This window comes from Mirounga leonina, unplaced genomic scaffold (assembly GCF_011800145.1).
Source record: "Mirounga leonina isolate KUSES-001 unplaced genomic scaffold, KU_Mleo_1.0 Mir_94, whole genome shotgun sequence".
NCBI lineage: Eukaryota > Metazoa > Chordata > Mammalia > Carnivora > Phocidae > Mirounga > Mirounga leonina.
In genome coordinates this window covers 10,988,264-11,002,494 of record NW_023270855.1, presented here as the reverse complement: position 1 = coordinate 11,002,494, position 14,231 = coordinate 10,988,264, and positions in this window count along the sequence as shown.

Sequence of the window (14,231 nt, the reverse complement as noted above, 5' to 3'; positions counted from 1 at the left end):
ATTACCAGTTGATTAAAAAATGATGTAACTCAGGAACAGGAGATGGAAAGGATGCCTAGGGCAAGATATGAGAAAGGGTGTGGCGCTTCCTTGCCCTTTCCACGCACACTAACTTTCCAACTTCCATGTGTTCGCTAACCTGGAAACTCTCTAAACCCTTGTAGTTGAGGGATTTTTATGGAGGCTTCATTACATAGGCATGATTGATAAAAATCATGAGCCATTGGTGATTGAACCCAATCTGCAGCCCAACTCCCTGCCCAGGAGACTGAGGAAAAGGGGAGGGAGGTTGACATTCCCAATCCTCTAATTAGGTAGTTGTTTCCCCTGGCAACCAGCCCCCTTTGGAAGCTCTCCAGAGTCACCTCATTAACATAAACTCAGTTATAGTTTAAGAGGCTTCTTATGAATAACAAAAGACACACCTTTCACCTTTATCATTCTTATCACTTAGTAAATACCAAGGTTTTTAGGAGCTCTATGTCAGGAATGGGGATGATATGTTTCTTATTATATAAATCACAATATCACAACTGAATATACTCAAAATTTTCTTTTCACATGTAATCACCACAATTAATTAGTTAAGAAGGTATTTGGATTTTTTTAATACAAAGGCTTTGAAATCAAGTGTATGTTTTATAGTTATAGTACAACTAAATTCAGACTAGCAACCATTTCATGTCAGTTCATTTGGGAAATAATACCAGAGAGTTGGAATGAAGGGAAGAGTAGAATTACAGAGAAGGGGGCAGAGATGTTGGCCACCCCTAGGGGCGTCTGGCGTTTGACACCTTCTCAGGAGTCTTACTAAATATATATGGGAACCATTCAGCTGAGTTGAAAAACAAAGTTTGATCCGTCACTCTTTGGACAAGGGTGGCTCCACAGCTCTAAAAGCCCCACATTTCTGTGTTGTCAATGCCTATGAGCCAGGCGGGTTCTGATGTAGGAAATGTTGGGGTCCTGAGGGGTGGCCCATTATATAATTTGAAGTTGGGATGGGGTTAGGGATAACACAGGCCTCCAAGGTATTTTGGAAGCAAGGTTTCGAGGACTTTGAGGGGGCCAGCTATTGTTAGGAAAAGGTGATTTATTACTGTTTAGTAAAAACTCAGTGCTGAGACTCTTCAGATGTACATCAGTGGGTCATATGCTTGAGGGATGATTGCCAATATATATCTTGGGGGGGGTGAGATAAAGGAAGTCTCCAAAAGAATTTTCATATGTTAAAGTAGATTTACAGCATCCTGGGGGTTAGGCTAAGATTGTCTTTTGCCCTTAACGAAGTATTAACATGGAGGTGATAGGGTTTTGGGATATAGGTAAGGTCAGCAGGGTGGAGTCCGGAGCCAACGACTAAGAATTCTTGAGACATCTTTGGTGCAAAATGGTGGTTTATTGAAGCACGGGGACAGGACCCGTGGGCAGAAAGAGCTGCTGCCCCGGGGTTGTGAGGGGTGGCTGATTATATACTAAGGGGTTGGGGAAGGTAAGGAATAGGGAGGTTTCAAAAGGATTTTTGAATGTTAAAGAAGACTCACAGGATACCGGAGGCCTTGCCATTGTCAAGTTAAGGTTGTTTACCCCTCTAGTAAGGCATTAACATTAAGATAGTTGGGAACTTCCTGGAAGAATGTTACACATTTCCCCCCCAGGAGTGGGGGGGGGTGGAGGAGGTTGCGGGGTGTAGCCTTATGCTTTGTCTTCAGCCAGCCTTCCATTCCCTCATCAGAGGCAGCAGAGTTCCTTGAGGAATGTCACTCTGCCAGCCTCAAGCACTTGTCAATGGGCTGTAAGTAGTAAGGAAATCTCATATTTTCTTTTGCCTTTGTTTCCCACATCAGGTTCCATCAGGTTCCTGCTGTCAGGGCACACCGGAGGTAGGTAGAGCCCAGAATAGTCTCTGCAGCAAGCGTTGGAGTGGGGGTGGGGCTGAGAGGCTCTGAGTGGCACAAGAGATGTCCTATACACTGGATAATACCAATTCCCCAGGAAGTTTATAGTGTTGCTTAAAAATAAATTTTGTGCCTTTAAAAGTAGTTAAAAGTCTTGTATGACTTGCCGCAACTTCTGATATATTACATTCCCACGTATTGTGATATTTTTAAGAGCATGCTTTAGCATATAGCATTGAGAATGTTTATTTGTCCAAGTGTAATGGAACCAAAGTGAGTTTGCTCCTTGGTGAGTTAGAAACTGCACCAGGTTAAGTTGTCCCACAAAAAAAACCTCTTAATTGTAGCAAATAAGGAGATCACGGGAATGGCTTCCAAAGCCACCTGAGAAAAGGAGAATGGATTCCTTGTGTTTAGGGTTAGGGTGAATATTTAGATCAGGAAGCCTTGTCAGTATATGTAGAGCTGGGCATAAGCTCGCATGTGCGCCTTAAGGAAACATGGCTACACATACAGAGTATGTTATGTAAATGAGGCTGAGGCTCTTCCTTGGGTGGAGATTTTAGTATTATAATGAGGTAAAGTTGATTGTAGGTCATTCCAGAGGCCAATGCACAGTCCATCTGCAGAGGCGTGAGTCAAGTTTACCTCAAAGAGTCCTGGTGGCTTGAGCCAACAGATGGTCTTGTGAGGGAAGTCACCATCACATCACCTGAGGGGTGGTTTTGGGTTTCTTTTACCTGAGTTAAGAGGAAATCCAGCAAGAAGAGCTTAAGGAAAAATGTAAGACAAAGGTTAGTGAGTACAGGCAGGTGGGCAGTAAAGTTCAGGTTTGGGGTCTAGCTGGTGACACAAGAAACACTTTTGGTGAGGTGTATCTTATAAGACGAGTGCACCAGGGCACCTGGGTGGGTCTGCCTTCGGCTCAGGTCATGGTCCCAGGGTCCTGGGATCAAGTCCCACATTAGGCTCCCTGCTCCGCAGGAAGCCTGCTTCTCCCTCTCCCACTTTCCCTGCCTGTGTTCCCTCTCTCACTGTGTCTCTCTCTGTCAAATAAATAAATAAAATCTTAAAAAAAAAAAAAAAGATGAGTGCATCATGTATAATATTTTACAGACAGATGCTGTACATCTTTGCTACTCAAAGTGTGTTTTATGGACCAGCAGCCTCCACATGCATTTATATACATTGCCTAAATGCCACTGGACACATACAAGGGAGATAGAGAATTCATCAACTGAAAGGCCATACCTGGAAGTTTTTAGAATGCAGAATTCCAGGCCCACCTCAGACTCACTGAGAATCTGTATTTTAACACGGTGCCCAGCAATTCATCAGCACACTAAAGTTTCAAAAACAATGCACTGCACCAGGATGTAGTCAATCCAGTTGTTTGTTTAAGACACTTACATGGTTATTTCGCTGTATAAAATAGGTCTATTTCTAAAAAGTGAACTATGACCTTCAGTCAAATTCATCACAGGAGATCTCACTATTGAGAAATATTTCTCAAATTGTTTATCAGACATTGGACTTCATTGTTCAAATGCAGATTTCTGTGGTGCATCTCATACACACTGCCTATACAATTAGCATACCCATTAAAGCTTGAAAACTACAGTTCAGAGGGATGCTACTGTGAAATCTATTACATAAAGCCCTCCTTTATAGGCTGAATACAATACAATAAAAATCATCCCTGGGGTGCCTGGGTGGCTCAGTAGGTTAATCCTCTGTTGGCTCAAATCACCCATCAGGGTCCTGGGATAGAGCCCTGCATCAGGCTCTCTGCTCAGCAGGGAGTCTGCCTCTCCCCACCCCTCCCTCTTGCTCTCTGTCTCTCAAAAAATCATCACAATGATCTTGTGTGTAAATATGGAATTTTATTTTATTCTTTTTGCTTCATTTATGCATTGGTTTACTTATCTAATCTTTTTTGGGTTTCTACTATGTGCAAGTCTGTTTAGATGCTGGAAAATTTATGATAAAATAAAATACTATCTCTTGTCTAAAAATGCTCAGTCTGGTTGACAGAACATAGATTATCATTCAGCTTGATGAGTTTCAGGTTACATAATGTAAAATATGTTCTCAAGGTCCAGAAGAAGACATCCCCAGCTATGATGGTGGATGGGGCCTTTTAGGAAGGAAGGAGACCTGTTTTTAAAATGCTACATGTGAAGTATTTAGAGCAGATCACTTTAATAAACCGCCAGATTGTGTGTTTCCTAGACACAATTCTTTAATGATTCTTTGATAATAAGAATATGAAAATAATGGCCAAATCATTATTTTAAAGCTACTAACTATATGCATTTTCCCTTTCTTCCCAAATAACTGTATGGACCTTAAGCTGATAAATTCTCTCTTTCCCCTATACGTTCACAGGGGCATTAGGGTAATATATATATATAAATGCATGCATCCAACTGACTCAAGAATAAATTCCTATGAAATGCACTAGAACAATTTCATCGTAATTGAGGAGAAGCCACTAATTTAACCTGACTTTTCCTCCCTGGGGTGGGGATAGGTGTAACCTGATCATAATTGTCCACTTAGTACATCAAAAAGAACATTAAATGAATGAACTTTAAATTACTAAACCTTTGAGTGATGGCAGTGCCTTCCTTACCTAGGAAAGGTCATTTATGTGATAATTGCTAGAGGATCAAGAAGCTGAACTTCCAGAAGCACTGTGGGACGCTGTTCTTAAGCCCCCCCCACCCCCCACCCCAGATCCCTTGGGAGGAAGAACATTTCTGATGAATGAACTAAAGAGGTGAACCCTGTCTAGGAAATCTTAGAGCAAGCCTTGACTTGAAAGGTTTTAAGACAAAGTATGTTTCAATTTCATGTTTTCTTATCTTTTTTGTGCTTGTTGATATGGTGGACAAATATTTGTGGAATGGCTACTATTCACCATAGATTGTTTCTGTAGCAATTAGCACCGCTTGGCATTTGGTGTGACCTCAGCATTGTCAAATGCATGACAACACTGAGGGGCTTTCATAAAAGAATAAATGATATACAATGCTAACTACATAGCCAAATATAATATGACCTAAGAGAAAACTATTAAAAAGATATTTAAAAAAAAAGTCTGTATGGAGATGTGTTTCTCAATACACTGTACCATCTCAGTGAGCTTCTGTCTTTTCAGGTTCCACAGAGTCCACATACTTCCAGGGACCCAGTAAAATGTCTTAATTTCTTTTAAAATCAGAGGGAAAATACTAAACTTTTAGGTTACAGAAAATGGTTCAATATATATTAATACATTAATGTACTTATCAATGTAGTTGTAAAATATATATATGTTATATAATAAATAGATTTATTTTATTTTATTTTATTTTTTTATTTTTTTATTTTTTCAGTGGAGGAAGAGACCCATGAAAGCAAAAGTGCCTTGAGCCCATGAATGTCATAATGCAGCCATGGCAGCAGAAATGGGGGGTTTTCCCACCCTTACCCCATTAGGTGTCCTGGGGCTTCCTTTTCTTTTTTTGGCTTATAAGCTTCCTTCTGAAGGATTCTGTGTTAGTTTCTTAGGACTGCTCTACAAAGTATGCAGCCTGGATGGCTCAAAACAACAGAAACTTGTTCTCACAGTTCTGGGGACTAAAAGTCCAAAATCAGTGTTTCGGCAGTTGGTTCCTTCTGAGGGAAAACCTATTCCATGCCTCTCTCCCAGCTTCTTGTGACAACTGGTGATTCCTGCTGTCCCCTGGCTTGCAGTTGCTCTGCTTCAATCCTCTGTCATCATGTGGCATTCTCCCTGTATGTCTTTGTCCAAATTTCCCTCTTATAGGACCGGTCATAATTGGATTAGGACCCACCCTAACAATCTCATCTTAACCTGATTACATCTACAAAGATCCTATTTGCAAATCAGGTCATACTCACTGGTAGTGGGGATTAGGAGTTCAACATATCTTTTTGGGGGACACAATGCAACCATACAGATCGTTTACGTGGGATAATCAGAAGGGGACCAAACAAAATTTGGCGGTAGATGAGATGCTGAGTAAAGTCTTCATAGACACCGTTGAAGATGGAGGTGCAGCCTGTTCTCTGCTGGCAAGCTGTGTCATCTAGCAAAGGGAACCCAAACCACACCTTTCTCCCATGGCTGCAGGCCCACTTCCTTGCTTTGATCACCTCCTTTTGTTTCTGTTAGGGGTGGTCTCTCCTCAGATTTTCCTTTTGTCTTATCTGTAACAGACCTATTTAATTCCAAGTCTAAATCTTTAGTAATGGAAAAGCTAGTTTCTTCTCATGTAAGCCAGGGTTTAAACATTTAATGTTTAAACCTTCCCCAAAGGGAAGGGGAATATGTCCCCCTCTGTGGCAAAGAAGCCAACTCAGACCCCCCCGAACCAAATGCAATCTCTGTGGTTCCAAGGTAAGGCAAACTGACCGTGTGTATCCTGATATCAGCATCACGCCACAGAGGAGAGAAAAACTGTATTTCTTAAGAGGGAAGATGGTGAACATAGAAAGCCTCAAAGAGCAGGTAGTGTTGGGACTGGGACTTAGTAGACAAATACAAGATCACTGGGCACAGAGAGATAGCTTTTGGGATAATGGGTGGGGAGAGCATTCCAGATAGAGACCACAGCATGAAAAGAGACCCCAAGTGTGACAACAGGTGACATTTTCACAAAATAACTGTCCAGTGTGGCTACCGGCCTAGAGTGTATGGTGGCAGAACAAGATTGAACCTACAAAGGGCTGTTTGTTAGACTTCATTTTACTAGGACTCTGAGGGGAGTTATTGAAAAGCTACAATTATCTCTGCCCCAGGAATCTCCCCACATAAAGGTGGCATTATAGTGCAGATGCTCCTGGGTAGAAGGAAGAATGTGTTAAGTTTTCCATGATAGCCGTAAGCCATTACCACAAACTTAACTGGCTTTAGAATAGTATACATTTATTATCTTATGGTCTGACCATGAGAAGTTGAAATGAATCTTACTGGGCTAAATCAAGGTATTGACAGGGCTGTGTTTTTTCCAGGAGTCTCTAGGAAAAAGTCTGTTTTCTTGCCTTTTCCACTTTTTGGAGGCTGCCACATTCCTTGGCCCATGGCTCTCCCCTTCCATCATCAAAGCCAGCAATGACCAGTCCAGTCTTTCTCATGTTCCATTACCCTGACACTCTCTCCTGCCTTCCATTTCCACTTATGAGGACCCTTGTGATTACATTGGACCCACTAGGATCATCCAGGATAATCATCTCCCCTCCCCAAGGGTAGCTGATTAGTAATCTTAATTCCATTTACAATCTTTCCCCCTTGCCTTATAATAGACATAGCTGGGTTCCAGAGATTACGGTGTGGACACCTTTCTGCCTACCACTAGGAGATGCTGAAATACAGACTTTGGTGCAACACATCCCTGCTGTGTGAAAAAGTTAAAGGGTAGTTCATTTTAGGATTTAATATATTGCAGGATGGGTGTCAGCAGTTCTCTGTTTATGCAGAGCTGGGGGCAGATCTTGAGAAATGTCTTAAGATATGATGTTCCAGTATCCCCAGAACTCTGGTCTCAATTACCTCTGTGAAGGCTGGGATGCCAACTCCCCGAGTCATGCTCCAGGGCACATGAGTATGTTTTAAGAACAGAATTATTGGAACATTCCCCTGCCCTCTTTTTCTCTCTCTTGTGTCTTTGCTGGTTTTTCCATTTATGGCCTTCCTACATGTGTGTTTTGCTCTGCCTGCCTCTGATTTTAACCCTGACCTCCTGTGCTATTTTAGAAGCCTCCTTGCCCAAAGATCTAGTTAAAGGGGTTTAGCAAATGACCATGACTGAGAGAATGACATTTGTAGCATCTGCATTTAAAAGGCAGAACCTATCCTGTATGAGATCTATCATTTAATTACAAGTAGTAGGAGTCTCCAGCATCAGAGTTATTGTACCGATGTATTTATATCCCTTCTATCTCATGACACGTACCTTGCAAAGCCTTACATGGCTAAGAGAATGCAGCTAGGTGACTACCTGTGACTATTTATCATCCCCCCCAACCCTCTGACAATGACTAAATTGCAGTTTCTCCGTGCTGATCACTTACTTCATACACTAAGCAAAAGGCGGGGCGGAGGCGGAGAGAGTGGATCCTGGCAGCGTCATATCAGTCATATCAGAGAGCATGATGGGCCCTGCCATAACCCGATGATTTGGGGGACATGACTCATGCAGCCTCCCTAAGACAAGCTGGGTTGCAATGTAGGCAGCAGCCAAGGTTATTATCTATCAGGACCATCTCCAAGTTGCCAGGAATTCCGTGGCCAGTAGGAGCAGGAATGACAACTCAGTGCCTGACAGACCTAGGCTGTTCAGCAGAAAGGCCATCATATGAATCGCTTTAGTCATTGCATTCAAAGGAGGATGACTGAATCCTGAATACAGTGCCTGTCTAGGACCCTATTATTTATTCCTGCTTATAGAGGACTCATGACATTGAAAGTTCAAGGGCTTTTCTAACCCTGGGAGTTTTCTCCGCTATGTTTTTGAAAATAGGGTTAAATTTACCTTTACTAAAGCACTTTGGGATATTTATCACCATGACACCTATATAAAAGAGAAACATCCTCCTGGCACTCAGGAGAAGAGAGAGAGAAAAAAATGCTCATTTATGATAATGCATGCCCAGAAATGATACCCATGTAGGAATAATCACTGATGATACCAACTCTGTTTTTCTCCAGTAAGTTCTCTCTTGCCTTCATTTAGCTAGTTTAAACACCCAATGTAATAGTTGCTAATAAAGCATAGTTGTTGAGTCACTACGCCCTGACTGTACTTCTTTAGAAAATGTGGGATTTATTGTAATATTTCTGGATTGAATTCCAAAACTGCCCAAATTAATGTATTTGACCCCAATTTACCTTTCCAGCTGGATTTACTTCTGCTCCATTACCAAACTCCTGGTGCTGGCTAGTTGACTCATCTTCCCCCAACCCCTCTTAGGTTTTTCAAAACTCATTGCCTTAGTTCATACCATGGCTTCTCTCAAAAATGCCTCCACCTTTCCCATGAAGCCATTCCTGACCCCCATCATCTATCTGGTGGTGAGCTCTTTTTTTTTTCCTTAAAGATTTTATTTATTTATTTGAGAGAGAGAGACAGAGACAGAGCATGAGCGGGGAGGCAGAGGGAGAGGGAGAAGCAGACTCCCCACTGAGCAGGGAGCCGAACACAGGACTCGATCCCAGCACCCTGGGATCATGACCTGAGCCGAAGGCAGACACTTAACGACTGAGCCACCCAGGCTCCCTGGTGGTGAGCTCTTAGTGTGCAGAAATCACAAAACTTAAAATTCAGTCTCTCTTTTCCTGAGTACCTACATCCTGCCTTTAAACATTTGTATTATCAGTTGATACCAAGGACCGCAAACTTGGTCCACAGTATCCATTTATCTCACAGACATTTTGCAGCATTCCATTTCTGAATTAGGATATCTTAAACTTCGAATGTCTGGACCCTTGAAAAATTACAACAGCTGGCAACATTGGGCTTATATTTAAAGTGGCAACAATCCAATGGAACTGAGTGGTAGCCATTCCCCGTACATACAAATATTTACTTTACTTTGCTAGACACTATTCCCTTTTGATTTTATCCGGCCAACTTTACTCGTTTTTGTTATTTCATCATTATCTCTCCCAGGACTGTGACATAGCACACACATTGGCCTTTACCCTTTTTTTTTCCCTCATATTTATTATTTTGCCTCCCTATTGCTCACTCTCTATGCGGGAGCTGGAATGATGCTTTAAAAAGGAAGAAAAACAAAACAAAAAGTTCATAAGTGGTTGCTCTCTTTCCATTCTCTTTCCATTAACCCACCTCCCCCAATGATTTTCCACTGAATTTAGATAAATTGCATATTCCTATGATACCCTCCCTCACCTGAGTCCCCTCTCCCAGTTACTCGTAATTTATCAACCACATTGTCCTTTTTTCTCTTTCTTGAATATGCCAGGTTGTTCAGTCTGTATACATATGTTTTTCTTCCAAGTCTTTTTTTCCTACTTTTATTGAAATATAGTTGACACACAGCACTGTATACATTTAGGGTGTGCAGTGTAATAACTTGACTTACATACATTATGAAATGATCACCACAATAAGTTAACATCCATCATCTCTTACAGATACAAACAAAACAAAAACCATATTTTTTTCCTTGTGATGAGAACTTTTAGGATTTACTCTCTTTCATATTTCAAATATACCATCCAGCCATGTAACTATAGCCATCATGTTTTTGTACATTATATCCCTAGTACTTTTTATCTTATAACTAGAAGTCTGTACCTTTTGACCATCTTCATCCCCCATTTCCCACTCCCACCCTCTTCCTCTAGCAAACACAAATTTGGTCTCTTTTCCTGTGAGTTTTTATTTGTTTGTTTGTTTGTTTTTTAGATTTCACGTATAAATGAGGTCATGCGATGTTTGTCTTTGTCTGGCTTATTTCATTTAACATAATACCCTCAAGCTCCATCCGTGTTGTAGCAAATGGCAAGATTTCCTTCTTTTTTATGGTTGAATACTATTCCAGTGCACACACACACACATACAAATACACAAATACATACACATGCACACACATCTCACATTTTGTTTATCCATTCATCTGTTGATGGACACTTAGGTTGTTTCCATGTCTTGGCTATCGTAAATAATGCTATAGTAAACATAGGGATCCAGATAACTCTTTGGGAAAGTAGTTTTGTTTCCTCTGGATATATAAGCAAAAGTAGACTCGCTGGCTTATACAGTAGTTATTCCCACCATCAGAGCACAAGCTTCCTTTTTCTCCACATCCTCTCCAATACATATTATTATCTCTTATCCTCTTGACAATAGCCATTCTAAAAGGTGTGAGATGGTATCTCATGGTGGCTTTGATTGGTATTTCTGTAATGATAAGTAATGTTGAGGGTTTTCTTCCATATCTTTGTAGGGTTGGTTTCTTTTCATTATTTAAGACCTAGGAATTATTTGATCACCCATCTGAAGTCACCCTTTCTTCCTCCCAAATCATATTTGCCCCCTTGTCCTATCTTATTTTCTTTGATTACTTATCTAACATGACCCTATTTCTGTATTTGAATCCTTACCTTCTCTACTTCCTTCCACTAGAATATAAGCCCCAGGACATAAGAAACCTGTGTTTTTCACTGCAGTTTTCCCAGTGCCTACTGGGGAGTATAGCAATCATAGGTCAACAGCTTACTGAATATTTTGTGCCTACCTGACTCTTGGTTTATAATGTCATAAGATACTCGTGCTTTTACTGCCCAATGAGTTTGTAAGCATCTTATAAGTGGACACCTGTCTGCTAATTTTTTGAAAAGTACAAAGTAGTTAGCTCTTTATAGATGTTTGGTAGACATTTGACAATATGTTTATAGTTTGATTCAAGAACAAATTTAAAAGGCCAGGGTGAAAAAATGTGCTAATTATGTTAGTTTTAAAACTTTCAGATAATAACAACTACAGCTCAAAAATAGTCAATCTAGACTTCCACTTCTGGCCAAGATTGGAGTAACAGGTTCCATATTTATCCTCTTGTTTGAAACAACCATTTAAAAACAAAAACCAAAACATTTATGAAATAATGTTATTTCTTTTATTCTTTTTTCTTTTTTTATAATTTAGTAAATTCATTTTATTTATTTATTTATTTTTCCATGCAGAACATGCCCTCTTTAATACCCATCACTAGGCTAACATATCCTCCCAACCCCCTCCCCTCTAGAACCCTCAGTTTGTTTTTCAGAGTCCATCGTCTCTCATGGTTCGTCTCCCCCTCTGATTTCCCCTGCTTCATTCTTCCCCTCCCGCTACCTTCTTCTTCTTCTTTTTTTTTTCTTAACATATATTGCATTATTTGTTTCAGAGGTACAGATCTGTGATTCAACAGTCTTGCACAATTCACAGCGCTCACCATAGCACACACCCTCCCCAGTGTCTATCACCCAGCCGTCCTATCCCTCCCACCCCATCCCCCACTCCAGCAACCCTCAGTTTGTTTCCTGAGATTAAGAATTCCTCATATTGGGACACCTGGGTGGCTCAGTCAGTTAAATGTCTGCCTTTGGCTCAGGTCATGATCCCAGAGTCCTGGGATTGAGTCCCGCATCAGGCTCCTTGCTCAGCGGGGAGCCTGCTTCTCCCTCTGCCTGCTTCCCCCCCGCTTGTGTGCTTTCTCTCTCTCTCTGACAAATAAATAAATAAAATCTTTTTTTTTAAAGATTTATTTATTTATTTGAGAGACCGAGAATGAGAGAGAGAGAGTACATGAGAGGGGGGAGGGCCAGAGGGAGAAGCAGGCTCCTCACTGAGCAGGGAGCCCAATGCAGGACTCGATCCCGGGACTCCAGGATCATGACCTGAGCCAAAGTCAGTTGCTTAACCAACTGAGCCACCCAGGCGCCCTAAATAAATAAAATCTTAAAAAAAAAAAAATTCCTCATATCAGTGAGGTCATATGATACATGTCTTTCTCTGATTGACTTATTTGGCTCAGCATAACACATTAGTTTCTGGTGTAGTATATAATGATTCAACAATTCTATACATTACTCAGTGCTCATCACAATAAATGTATTCTTTATTGCCTTCAGGTATTTCACCCATCCCCCAACCCACTTCCCCTCTGGCAACCACCAGTTAAGAGTGTTTTGGGGCACCTGGGTGGCTTAGTTGGTTAAGCGGCTGGCTCTTGATTTTGGCTCAGGTCATGATCTCAGGGTCCTGGGATGGAGTCCTTTTTTGGCTTCGTGCTCAGCAGAGAGTCTACTTGAGGATTCTCCCTCTCCCTCTGCCTCTGCCCCTCCCTCCAAATATGGTATTTGTCTTTCTCTGACTGAATTATTTCGCTTAGCATTATACCATCTAGGTCCATCCATATGGCAAGATCTCACTCTTCTTTATTGATATATATATATATATATACACACACACATAGTATCACATCTTCTTTATCTATTCATCTACAGATGGACACCAATTGGGGTGCTTCCATAATATGGCTATTGTAAATAATGCTGCAATAAACATAGGGGTACATATATCTTTTCAAATTAGTGTTTTTGTTTTCTTTGGTTAAATACCCAATAATGGAATTCCTGGATTGTATATTTCTATTTTTAATTTTTTGAGGAACCTCAATACTATTTTCCACAGTGGCCACACCAGCTTGCATTCCCACCAACAGTGCGCAAGGTTAGTTTTTCTCTACATTGTTGGAAATAATACTTGTTATTTCTTGTGTTTTTTATTTTAGCCATCCTGACAGGGGTAAGGTGATACCACATTGTGGTTTTGATTTGCATTTCCATGATGATTAGTGATTTTGAGCATCTTTTCATGTGTCTGTTGGCCATCTGTATGTCTTTTTTTTTTTTTTTAAGATTTATTTATTTATTTGAGAGAGAGAGATAATGCAAGTGGGGGGAGGGACAGAGGGAGAGAATCTCAAGCAGACTCCCTGCTGAGCGCGGAGCCCAGTGTGGAGCTCTATCTTATGACCCATGAGATCATGATCTGACCCAAAGCCAAGAGTCTGACGCTCAACCGACTGAGCTACCCAGACGCCCCTGTATGTCTTTTTAAGATAGTGAAAATCGAGCAACTAAGGACAAAGATTCCTGAGGGAAGGGAAAAAAATAAGGTGTGACACCTATGTTTGTGTCAGTTTATTGCACAAATAAATGCATGAAAAGGTGCTCAACAGAATTAGCCATTTAGGGAAATGCAAATTAAAACCACCATAAAATACCACTACACAATGATTAGAATCATTAAAATGAAAAAAGTCTAACCATACCATGTGTTTGCACTGATACAGAGAAACTGAAACTGCCAGTGAGAGTGTAAAATAATGCAATCATTTAGAAAACAATTATGCAGTTTCTTAAAAAGTCAGAAGGAATTGGAACTCTTGTATATTGCTTGTGGAAATGTAAAATGGAACAGCCTCTGTGGGAAACAATATGGTGGTTCTTCAAAAATTTGAACATAGAATTACCATATGACCCATCGATTCCACTTCTGGGCATATACCCTGAAGAATTGAAAGCCAGGACTTGAACAGGTATTTGTACACCATTGTCGATAGTAGCACTATTCATAATAGTCTTTCACAATATGGGAAACATCCCAAATATCTCCTGACAGATAAATGGATGAGCAAAATGTGGTACATGAAATTCTGACACTTGCTGTTACAATGTGAATGAAACTTGAAGCTTTATGGTAAATGAAGTAAACATGACACAAAAAGATAAATATTTTCTTATTCTAGTTA